Raw genomic sequence first — 5,061 nt, forward strand, 5'->3', positions numbered from 1 at the left:
GCCATTTATTCATTTAATAAATACTTATTGTCTTTTATGTGCCATCTCTGTACTGGAAGTGTAATAATGACCAAAGAAGATATTAATAATAATAATAATAGCTAATATAGCAGGTACTAATAATATAGTAATGTATAATAATTGTGTTTCTTTTTTAAAGTGTTAGAACTCAGTGTGAAAAAAAGAATTCTTTAGGGCTATATCCATTGATTATAATACAGGTAATTAGTGCTCAATTCAGCAGCACATATACTAAAATTAGAATGATACAGAGAAGATTATCATGGCCCCTATGCTAGGATGTCATGCAAATTTGTGAAGCATTCCATATTTTTAAAGAAAAAATAAATACAGGTAGTCACTCTGAAATTATTCAGTTTTCAGTCTATCAGAAGGAGCTGTTATTGGGCCTGCCACTTGGTGATATATCCACCATAAGAATCAACTTATACTCACTGTCCTTGGAAAGGCAACCGGAGCTCAGAGTATTGTGACTTTTTTTACTGTGATTTTAAAATTATTAGAGCCAGCTCTTTAACTTTATTTCTTTGTTTCTTACTAAAATACTGGGATATGTAAAAATAAAACAAATGCCATCTTAATATTGTTTTAACACAAAACAACAGTGTTCTTTCAACTGTGGAGTAAAACACAAGCATAGTTGAGGTTAATCTTCAATAGTAAATTCATTCATATATGATTTTTGTAAAATATATTTTTATTGATTTCAGAGAGAGGAGGGGAGAGGGAAAGAAATATAGAAACATCAATGATGAGAGAAAATCATTAATTGGCTGCTTCCTGCATGCCACCTACTGGGGATCAAGCCCACAATTCCGGTATGTTACCTGACTAGGAATTGAACTGTGACCTTCTGGTTCATAGGTGGATGCTCAACCACTGAGCCACTGCCTGGGCTCATATACTAGTATGATTTTAAGAGTAAATGCTTTTCGGGGAGGGTAAAAAACAACAACACACAAACTACATCTCTTCAGCCCTGGCTGGGTAGCTCAGCTACTTAGAGCATTGTCCTGATACACCAAAGTTTTGGGTTTGATCCCGGTCAAAGCACATACAAGAATCAACCAAAGAATGAATAAATAAGTGGAACAACAAGTCGATGTTTCTCCCTTTGTCTCTGTCTCTCTCAGTCTCTCCCTCAAATCAATCAATCAATCAATCAATCAATTAAAAAAATCTCTTCATCTTTTTTTTTAAACAAATGTTGACTTTATTTATTTTTTGTTAATCCTCACCTAAGGATATTTTTCCATTGATTTTTAGAGAGAGTGGAAGGAAGGGGGAGAGACAGAGAGAGAAACATTGATATGAGAGAGACATATCAATTGGTTGCCTCCTGCACATGCCCAGACCAGGGCCAGGGATAGAGCCTGAACTGAGGTAGGTGCCCTCAGCCTTCAGTCTGTGGGCCTCTATCCACTGAGCCCAGCTAGGGCTCTTCATCTTTTAAATTGTAAATTTACTCACATTGATGATGTTCTCAGAAGTTAGGAAATCTTTTGAGACAGAAAGTGGGAGAAGAGTGTGTGTGTGGTGGGGTGGGGATGGGGGAATAGAGTGATGCAATATTTCTGAGTGTCATGTGATTTCACAATTTGTTTTCCAATCTGTTTGGACTTCCAAAAAGGAAGACTCTCATATGTCAACAAGCTCATGAACTGAAGCTCAAAATACTAAAAACAAAGCCATCGAGTTTCAAATATATGCCATATATGTATTCATATTCTTTGTGGGATGCTGGCTGGCATTAATGTTCAATATCCTGAGAATTGTGCATTTTTTTTTCTGACAGATTTACTAGCTTGCTTCATCTGAACACATGAACCATAAACAATGCCTAATAAGAAAACTTTGTCTTCTCCAAGGTCAAAGTTGGAACAAGTAGAAGAAATTTAGTTTTCCTTACTCAACAGTGTTCATCATTCTTGTAGCCAGTGTGCTCACAAAGAACTCAAGCCTCTTATAGTTAGTACAAAGGTGCCACAAATTTTCAGAACTAGAATATAAACTGATGAAATTAGAAAGATGTAAAAATATTGTTATTAACCTCTTACAGTCCCAGATTTAAAGTTTATATTGGGGTGACGTTGGTTAATACAAGTATAGGTTTCAGGTAAAAAAGTTTAAACTTTATGCTCTCATTGTTATTGTTAAGAAAAAGTCAATGTCCTTGTAAACAAGAAAACAGATTCTTTTATGTTCTATTAGTCCAAGCAATTACAAGAATTCCTGCTGATATTTAGCTATTAACCTACTCATGCCTTCAAAGGTTCTGTGTTTTTTTCTACCTTCTGTTGAGCATTTCTGATATAGTCAAGATGGCTCAGTAAAAATAGGTGCGGAAAAAAGAAAAAAATTAAAGTTCCTGATGGCATTAAGGATAGCAGCAATAAAACATAATTATCTGGAAATGACAGCCTTGAATGACTTGGTTTTTTTATTTAAAAAACATTTATTGTTGAAAGTATTATATATGTCCCCTTTTTTCTCCCATTGACCTCTTCTAACCCACCTGCACACCCTCCCCACCCCCCTCATCCCCCAATCCCATCCCAGGCCTTCACCACCCCATTGTCTGTGCCCATGGGTTATGCATATATGCATACAAGTTCTTTGGTTGACCTCTTCCCATCCACCAACCTCACCACCTTCCTTCTGAGATTTACTGAGCATTTATTAGGTAAACATTAGCCAGTTAACTTTTCTGTGACTATTAATTTTTTAAATAAGGCTAATAGCTTTTTTTTTTTAAATATATTTTATTGATTTTTTACAGAGAGGAAAGGAGAGGGATAGAGAGTTAGAAACATTGATGAAAGAGAAACATCAATGAGCTGCCTCCTGCACACCCCTACTGGGGATGTGCCCGCAACCAAGGTACATGCCCTTGACTGGAATCGAACCTGGGACCCTTGAGTCCGCAGGCCGACGCTCTATCCATTGAGCCAAACCGGTAGGGCTATTTATTGTCGCATATCCATTTTAGAAGTCATTGTTCACATTTTATGTATCAGAAAAAGTATAAAAGTTATTAAATAATTGCTGTAAGGTAATTTTATTGATTGTCCCCAAAGGAAAAGTAAAATAGTTTCCCAGTATTTGTCTGCTATGGAAATCAGTCTTTTAAAATATAAAAGATTTGGTGTTAGTGTAAAAAAAAAATAATAATAAAAATAAATAAATAAATAAATAAATAAGGCTAATAGCAAATGAAGACATGAACTTATTTTAAAAAATACATTTGCCAGCCCTGGCCAGAGTGGCTCAAATGGTTGAAATGTCATTGGTTCAATTCCCAGTCAGGGCATGTACCTAGGTTGTGGGTTTGATCCCTAGTCGGGACACATACAGGAGGCAACCAATTGCTGTTCCTCTCTCACATGGATCTTTCGCTCTCTCTCTCTCTCTGTAAAATTAATGGACATATCTTTGAGTGAGGATTGCAAAATAAATAATAAATTTGCCTATTAAATATAATGTGGCATGAATAGATTATATGGAGATAAAATGCAATCAAGGGTTGTGTTGCCAGATCCAAAAGCAAGGCTTTGAAACATTCTCCATTATAATAATTGTAGAATTCTTCACTTCTTCCAATATTCTTAGGTTTTTCTCATCTTTACTATACCTCTTTACCACATCCTATTAATGGGTATCACAAGCATGCTTATTTGCTCTGAGTAAATAAGCATGCTTGTGGCTTTTCCATATAGAGAAAACTGTTTTCCCATACAGCTTTCTCTATCACAGCATTTTAAGTCCTATGCATTGAACACTTCTTTGTAGAAAAAGAACACCACCACACTAGAATTGCAATGATGAAACAAGAAATTGCATCAGTAGCAACTTATTACATGAAGTTTTAAGCTTGTTAGTGCACATATGGTACTAAAAATAAAATCCACATAGTCCCCGAGGTCATCATTTAAAAATAATAAAAGCCTAATATGCAAATTGTCCACTGGGGTGGTTTTTCCACAGGGAGTCCCCCCCCCCAGATCACGAGTTCAACTGCTTGCTATGACCTGCGCTGACCACCAGGGGGCATCAGCAATGGCGCTGGCAGCTGGCAGCAGTGGAGGTGCTGCCGGCCCGATGGGCCCCAATGAGAGTGGGACCTCGGAGGGATGGTGGAGCAGGTGAATGGGCAGCACCAGGTCAAGGCGGGGCCCAATCGCCCTGCCGATCACCCTGCAGATTGCAAACAGCAGCGGTGGCAGGGTGGGGCCACTGCCTGGCTCCCAGGCACTGAGGGGCTGGCCCCAATTGATCACTCTGCAGGAGGGTGGAGCAGGTGAGAGGGTGGTGCCAGGCCAAGGCGGGGTGCCAGGTGGAGCTGTGGGGCTGCGAGGCTGGGGCCCGATCTCCGCAGGTACCCCACCCATGCACGAATTCATGCACCGGGCCTCAAATTTTAAAATAAATGCTGAGCCCAGTCAGAGTGGCTCAATGGTTGAGCATCGACCTATGAACCAGGAGATCATGGTTCAATTCCCAGTCAGGGCATATGCCCGGGTTGCAGGTTTGATCCCCAGTGTGGGGCATGCAAAAGGCAGCCGATGGATAATTCTCTCTCATCACTGATGTTTCCCTCTCTCTCTCTCTCTCTCTCTCTCTCTCTGTGTGTGTGTTCCTCTCTGAAATCAATAAAAATATATTTTAAAAATAAAATAAAATAAATGCTGAATATAGTTTTTCCACATCTTAAATTTTTAAAAAAAAATTACAGTTCACAATTGCCACGTTTTGATAGTGTAAAAGTATGAATACACTTTGGAAAGAGTGCACCTCATTACCAGGTAGTAACCCAAGCAAAGGAAGAAGTCTGTCTGACTGCACCAGAGATTTGTCCACGAGGCCTGAATCACAGGAGGTTGGTCTCTGGTATATCCTCTTGGTCCAGAAAGTAGGCGGTGGTGGTCCAGTGAGCCAGAAATTGCCTGGCAGCATCAACATCCTGGCTGTTGCTCAGGGTAGGTTGCATTTTTTGGCTTTTGCTCCAGAACCAAAAGTTCAAGTGTGAAAACCAGGACTGCA

The 5,061-nt window shown here is 39.1% G+C and overlaps 1 non-coding gene across 1 annotated transcript; it reads left to right on the forward strand.

Moving 5' to 3' along the window:
• Window positions 1-228: 228 nt before the first annotated feature.
• LOC114230194 (U6 spliceosomal RNA) lies at window positions 229-335 on the forward strand. The gene has a single exon (XR_003616056.2). It is a non-coding gene; the product is annotated as a U6 spliceosomal RNA (small nuclear RNA).
• Window positions 336-5,061: the final 4,726 nt, after the last annotated feature.

The sequence above is a fragment of the Eptesicus fuscus genome, chromosome 4, assembly GCF_027574615.1.
Source record: "Eptesicus fuscus isolate TK198812 chromosome 4, DD_ASM_mEF_20220401, whole genome shotgun sequence".
NCBI classification, from domain to species: domain Eukaryota; kingdom Metazoa; phylum Chordata; class Mammalia; order Chiroptera; family Vespertilionidae; genus Eptesicus; species Eptesicus fuscus.